Consider the following 8,161-nt stretch of genomic DNA (forward strand, 5'->3'; position numbering starts at 1 on the left):
CAAAGCAGTTGACGGGCATTTTGTAATATAAGAAATAATGAAATTTTATCATGATAATTAAATAAGCAAATATGATAATTAAATAAGTAAATAATTTCAAATTGAATTTTTTTAAGAATAATTTATGAATCGATAATTACAAAATAGATAGTTATGATTGTTAAAGTTTGATGTAGATAATTAATTCCCATATACATAACTATAAAATATATATATATATTTATTTATACATATATATTAAAATGGTCACTCCGAAAGTGGCTGATTACTATAAGTTGCAAAGGTCATCAACTTTATTTGCATTCATTTGAAAGTAGACATTTCAGTTGGTAATAATACCTAGTCATGTCAAGTCAAGTTATCATCTAATAAAGGCTTCCTCTCTCTCTGACATCTAGCCCTGATCAGTGCTTAATTTCTGACTTTGTTTCACCTTCAAATGTAACAAAACCAGTAACTTCTTTTTACATTTCTTGGTGTGGTCGTTTAATTCCAACCAAACACAACAAAACTATCCACACCCTATTGGGAATGAGAGATTAGGAGGAGAGATAATCCTCCTCCTTACCTGTGGATGTAAATTTTTTCCTTCTTACTCTAGGATAAAATTATACCTACAAAACAAATAACATATTAGATCAAGGGTAAGAGCCCCACGCACCCATGATGAATGGGAGGGCTTTGGGCGAAGAACCTCTAATACCAAAGTTAAGAATTTTGAGAGAAAAGTGTTTAGAGAATTTAGAGAGTTTAGCAAAAGAGTTCGACTTCAGTTTTGGAGAGAATAAGGTAATATTTATAGGGGTGTGGCCGGCCTCCTTGGGTGGGAGAGAACCGGCCATTTGGCTCCTTTTGTGGGCTAGGTTCTTGATTTGTGTTCAATTGGGAATAATTAAATAATTAACTAATTAATTAGCCAATTAATAGAATAATTGCCTAATTGATTAGCTAATTAATATAATAAAAGGGGAAAGATTTTGGGAGTTACCTTGTGGAGAGGATTTGATGAGGATAGATGAAATAGGTTTTGAATTGTTACCTATTTTGAGCACTTTTGACTTGGTTGAGGGATGATTGCTCGCTGCTAGCTCGTAGAAATCCTGGTGTTCCTCGAAGATAATTTTATCATTTTTTATCCAAAAATTCACGTGTCACCTTGTGATTATTTTTGGCTCCACATTACCTATTTCATTTCTCCTTCCACATGATGAGTTAGTCTAGCAACACCTAGTATTTAGTTAGGAAACGACTTAAGTTCAACTCACATGGATGGTAGCTAGCATGATATGTATGCTTTAGTAAGTTTGATACTAAGTTGTTGCGAGTGAATTAACAGTTTGTTGTAAAAGTATAAATTAAATCTCAATTGCTTAACTGATCAAAATCAAATATCGACTACATATCAATTAATTATTGACGATATAATGATGATATATTGACGACATACTAAACACTGATATTTCAGCAACGGAGAGTTAAAATGGTAAAATGAGATCATTTAGTAAAAAAACTCAAGTATGTTTCTAAGTATCTTATTGTTTGCACAAAATTTTAAAACATTTCTCCCTCCCTTGAGTTTTCTCTTTCATAGTTTTACCCAAAAAAAATGGATCATCATGAAGTAAAAAAATAAAAAATGTTTATTGGTGAAAGATATTTTTGTCCGTCCACCAATTGATGATGAATAGAATAGGTCATTGATTCCTCAACTAAATAGCTCGTTCATTCCACAATTAATTGTTGTAACCGTTTAGACCATTCATTTCTAAATTGATTAGGCAATTGATTCCCCTATTGAATTAGGGGTATTTTTTATAATTTATCAAGATCGCCACACCACTATATAAAGTTGGATATGCCTTACATTGTAACACACCATGTTTCTAATAGAATTATCTCATTCTCTCTCAAATTATTTTTCTCTACAACACCTAATCAGCACCTTATTGAATCGTCACATGTTCAAATCAATCATTCCAACACCCTAAGATGTAAAAACCCTAGGTTTCAAATGGGTATTCATAAGGAGGGTAATGAGAATAATAAGGTCGTACGATATAAGTAGTGTTGGAAAAAATTCCCGAAAATCCCGAACAAAAAGATAATCCCTATCCCAAACCAAAATTCCCGAAATTTTCAGGGTGATATCTGAACCGATTCCGAAATTTTTATACGGGAATCAGTATTGTCTCCTCAATTTTTTGGTAACCCATACCGAACCGAAAATAAATATTATATATATATATATATTGCTAACTACTAGTAGCAATATAATTGGTGTGGTCTACATGCATTAACCATAGCCCTTTATCATCACATCTGCCGATATGAACCTCCCACACACACTCACCTTGCACTGCTATTTCTTAACCAAATGTGTCTATTTCTTCAACACGAAATCAAAAAAATTGTATTATTAGTTTTTGAACATATTAGGTTTGTAACTTATTTTTTTGTTTTTGGGTTTGTTACTTATTTTATTTTGGTTGCATGTTAATTTGACTTGGTATGAATGATTGGTATTTCAATTTGTATAAAATTTGGGAATACCTAACCATCCATAGAAAATATTTCATGAATCCCGAAAATTGGGAATACCGAAATTTTGGTTATGGATTGATCTTTAAATTTTCGTCCCGAACATTTTCAGTTTGGGATTCGAGATCCCTATTTCCGTTTGCGATCCCATACCAAACCACCCCTAGATATAAGGCCCACCTTTTGGCGCAATGTTTTTCACAACGCCTTGGGATTGATTACGAGAAGACATACTCTCCCATGACGGACGTTATTATGTTCCGCTACTTAATCAGTCTAGTAGTTTCTGAAAAACTGAGTATGCAACTTATGAACGTAATCACCACGTATCTATATGGGATCTAAGTATAGAGATTTATATGAAAGTCCCTGTAGGACTAGTAACACCCGAATCAATGCGTTCCCGACCATGGAATACACTTTCCATTAGGTTGAAATGTTCGCTATATGGTTTGAAATAATCCAGATGAATGTGGTACAAACGCCTAAGCAAGCACTTGACCAATGGTGATATGTAAATAATTGTGGGCATATGTTCATTAAGACCACCAATTCTGGTTTTACGATAACTGCAATATATGTCAATGACATGAAACTGAAGAGATCCAAATGATTGCTACACACCTGAAGAAGGAATTTGAGATTAAGAATCTTAGTAAAACTAAGTATTGTATCAGCCTGTAGATCAGGCACTGTGAAAAAGGGATCTTACTCCACCAATCGAACTACACTCAAAAGTGTTGCATCGATTTAACGTCCTAGAAGCAAAGTCATCTAGTACTCCTATGGTCGTTTGATCTTTAGATCCTAAGAAATTTTTTTTTTTCATCCTAAGGAAGATGAATATGAGATCCTGGGACCAGAATTCCTCTATCTTAGTGTTATTGGAGCTTTGTTATATTTAGCCCAATATACTAAACCAAACATCTCATGTGCTATGAATCTCATGGCAATTACAGTTTCGCGCCAACACGCTGCCACTGGTATGGCATCAAAGACGTATTTTGATACCTTAAAGTTACTACGAATATGAGCCTATTATATACCTACACATCTCATAAGTCTGATGCACTGCATGTTGGGTTTGCCAATGTTAATTAAGCACCTATCAGACCCGCACAAGGCACTTTCCTAGACATGCTATGTCTTTACTGACGGAAACACTGTTATATCCTAGATATCTACAAAACAGACTTTGCTTGCTACTTCGACTAACCATGTTGAACTCATAGACTTTTATGAAGCTACCCGGGAGTGTAGTCGACTATGAGCTATGATGTAGCATTTTGAAGCACATGTAAGTTAACCTCTGCTACCGATCACATACCAATCATCTATGAGGGCAACACTGCATGTATCAACCAGTTAAAGTTAGGTTTTATCAAGGGTGATACCACCAAACACATAGCATCCAAGTTCTTCTTCTCACACAAACAGTCGCAAGAAAAGAAAATTGAGGGGCGTTATATTGGTTCCCAGAATAACCATGCTGACCTATTTAACAAATCTCTACCTAAGAGCCCATTTTTGAAGCACGTTAGAGGTACTAGGATACACAGGCTTTCAGAGCTAGCATAAGGCATCTTGTCGATGCTAATGTTCAGAGAAACACCCAATCATGTGCTAATGGGAAGGCATCCCTAAGACTCTTTTTTTCCTTTGCTAAGTTTTTATCCCATTGATTTTTACTTAGATAGGTTTTTAATAAGGCACCAATTCTGGTCTTCCGACCAGACAATAACGGTTATATGTTACTTAAGCCATGCCTAAAGTCATGAACATCTAAGGGGAAGTGTTGCAAGACATTTATGACCGTCCACTAATTGGTATGAATAGGCCATTGATTCCACAAATGAATAGGTCATTCATTCCTCATTTGATTGTTGTAGCCGCTAGGCCATTCATTCCTCAATTGATTATGCAATTGATTCTCCCTATAGAATTAGGTGTATTTTTGTAATTTTCTAGGATAGCCACACCATTATTTAAATGTGGCTATGCCTCACATTATAACATACCATGAAATTCTCTAATAAAATTCTTTCATTCTCTCTCAAATTATTTTCCCTACAACAATCATTTCATACTTTTGTTTTTGCAAATAATTGAACATAGACTTTAAATGGTCAGAATCGTATAGTGCCAAGTGCTGATAGCATTTTTATTCAACATTAATATTTGCATATGGGTTTTTATATTTTATTTTTTCTAAATTCCATAATAATAATAATAATAATAATAATAAATATTATAGAAAGTAAATATTAAGGGAATAGAATGAGAAGGAATCTTTTATAGGAGTTTGAAGTAGGAATAGAATAGAAGAATAGAAACTGGCAGACTGAGTGCATGACATCTAAAAAATGCTCTGAAATTCAAACTATGCTAGTAAAACGACAATCTGGCCAAAGAAAAAGCTAGTAAAACGACAAGCACTCTACTACTAGTTTTATCCTTTTTGTACTACAGCCAGCTAAACTTAATTTAGGCACTAATTAAGTGGGTTTAATTAGCACAAAGTTTGATGCTCACTGGGACAATGCATTCTCTGTAGTTACACAAGGGGACAATTTTACCGAGATAATCAAAACGTAATCAACAAAAACATGATTAAACTATGGCTTACCAAACACCAAAAATGGTCCAAACCTCAAACCTTGAGAAAAAATGGGCAAAATTCAAATTAATTCAAATTAATTCAAATTAAAAGGAGTGTTAATGTGGTAATTATGAGATTCTGTATGGGGGTTTAGTTAAAAAGAAGTGCATTGCATTTTGTTTTAGGGTTTAGGGAGTCCAAAAAGCAGCAACCACGTTTGTAGTGGCTGGTGGAGTTTTGACAGCCTTTGCTCTCACGCTTGCTGGGAACTGCGTTACGCAAAGCGTGCTATACTTGGTTTGGACCTCCAAAATTTCTGCTTTTCTTTACCACGGTAGTCCATCATTCCGAAGGCCGGATAGACCTACAGAGACATTTCAGCTTCTCCTTGGTTATTATTGTGCGATTTACTAGCGCTAGAAATCAAACTCAAGACATGTTGTGTGGAATATGGGCCTGAAATTCTCAATCACTGAGTCACCCCGTAATGGGTCCAAAATTTCCACTTTACTCTTCTCCTATCTTTCAAATTATGTACATATATTGGTTTTTATTTTTACACCACCATATTGGATGTAGAACAACTTGCTGATTTGGACACTAATGTCTGATTTGGGTCATGACTAGTCGTTCTAAAAGAAAACAGTGTCACTATCATGATTAACTTCTACGATGTTGTGACTAGTTGGAATTTTAACTGAATTCCTTCGTTTATTATCAAAAGTAGAATTCTAAGATTTCACCATATTTTTTAGATTTAGGTTTCCAAGCAAGTCTAGGGTTGAGATACCTCTTAAAGGAGCTAGTGTTTGCTATCTTATAATTATTATTCAATCAATAAACTTGAGCTTTGATTTTTCAAACTCTATTGGATTCCAGATTGCTAATGGATTTTGGCTTAGGATTTTATTTCGATTTTTCTGTTTAATTTATAATGTTGCGTCAAAGTTACTCTATTTTATGAAAAAAGAGATTCAAACTCAAGTACACGGAGACATACACATTGTCTTGGTTAAGTTGTCTATTTATATGAATTGCCACATATATAGTATGGTTGAGTGTTATTATTTATAGGCTTAATTGGATTAATAGTCATCGCGGTGATATGGTAATTGGAAGATAGCCTATGTGGATAAAAAAAATTAGGATTTAAGCCCTGTGATGAAGTCTGATAGGATTTAGGCTCAAAATTGAAAATTTCGTCAATTCTCCGTTAGTTGTTAGCACATGGCTTATGTGTGAGGCTAAAAAAGATAACAAGAAGAAGGAAAATGATTGAATAGAGAAACTCCCGAACATTTGGCGATCTCAGATGTGTCGATATCAATGATGACTCATTATTTCGATGAATCATTTCTTCTAGCCTCATAGGTAAAGTCTCATGTGCTAACAATTAACATAGAGTTCCGTTTTAGCTTCACATGTGAGCCTCATGTGCTAATAATTAACAGAGTTGACGAAATTTTTAATTTTGAGTCTAAATCCTAACATTCACAACATGGGCTTAAATCCTAATTTTTTTTTTTTTTAGTATAAACGCTATCTTCTGACTACCTTATCACAACGAGAACTAATAATCCAATTAGACCTTATTTAAATGCAAGGTACCTAAGTTATAACTAAGCAAGGTAGTGAGGTAGTTGACAGTGAGCATGCAAGATGGAGAGCTTGTACAGAAAAGAAAATAAAGAAAACAATGACGGGAATAAAAGAAAAGGAAGGAAAAACAAAGATGTTTGTATTTTCTTCTCTCTCTCCATAATTAAGGGGCCGGGCCGTGGTGTTTAATGGCATATCTTTTAATCATTTTTTAAAAGGAATTAATGGGTGGTTTTGTTATGATAATCTATTTTTTTAAGAATTAAAAAGACTCGCATAAATATTTTAATCTCTGCTTGATCTCCATCATCATATGGTTTGGAATGGAAACATCAATGCTACGTTGGTTTGAGTTCAGATGATGGGTAAAGAATTCAACTCTCCTCCTCAATCTCTCCCTATGCTTTCTTTAATACATGCACAAATTCTTATACACCTTCATCATTTAAATCTGACGTCAATGTGCAGCTAGGGAATGGGACTTGTGCAATTGGCAACTTACATTTTTGTAGCAAATTTTTAATGATGCTCCAGAATGTATATTTCAAGTTTTGAATTATTTAAAAATTTATAATAAAGAAATGTAAATTTAGGATATGAAAGTTGTATTTACATTTTACCCCCTTTTTTTTTTTTTTTTTTTTTTTTTTTTTTTTTTTTTTTTTTTTTTTCCAAAGAAGAATATTATTAGATACGAACATAAATGTTTACATCAATAGCTAGGGTATTAAATAACCACTCCGGCTTAAAACAATCTCACAAGTGAGAACCCCCCATACACGTGACATACTTCGCCACCAAATGCGCAGTCACATTACAGAGCCGAGAAATATGAAGAAATTCCACATAACCCAATTGCCGTTTGCTATGCTCAATGTCCCATAATAAGCCTTCAATGCTAGCCTCCGGCAGTAGAAGACCATTTAACATCTCCACAAGCATTTTCGAGTCAGTTTCAATCTGAACCCTCCCATAACCTCTCTCTGTACAAGCCACCAACGCCCCCCTCACCGCTTCCACTTCAACCATCAAACTAGGATACCCCCCCCGGGAGGGGGGAAAATCCCTACAAAGTCTCTAGCCACCCACCCAAATGCACCCATCCCCGTGTGAGAACACCAAGCCCCATCACAATTAACCTTAATAGTTTGAAATGGAGGCTTCACCCATCTCTCCTGGAACATCCCCCCTACCCCACACTGCTGCCCACTAGCGTGTCTCTAATCCTCCCCTCCCACCTTCTCCCTCAAGCTCACTCCATTGACGATACAAAAGATCCAATACTGTGCCAGGCTCCACTATAGTCTTCTCAAAGATCGCGATATTCCTACATTTCCAAAAATGAGTTCTTTTTACATTTTACATTTAAGATATAAAAATTGTATTTACATTTTACTAAATATGAGTTCTTTTTTAATTGGAAGA

This window comes from Pyrus communis, chromosome 6 (genome assembly GCF_041283825.1).
Source record: "Pyrus communis isolate YQ-2024b chromosome 6, ASM4128382v1, whole genome shotgun sequence".
In the NCBI taxonomy this organism is placed as follows: Eukaryota; Viridiplantae; Streptophyta; class Magnoliopsida; order Rosales; family Rosaceae; genus Pyrus; species Pyrus communis.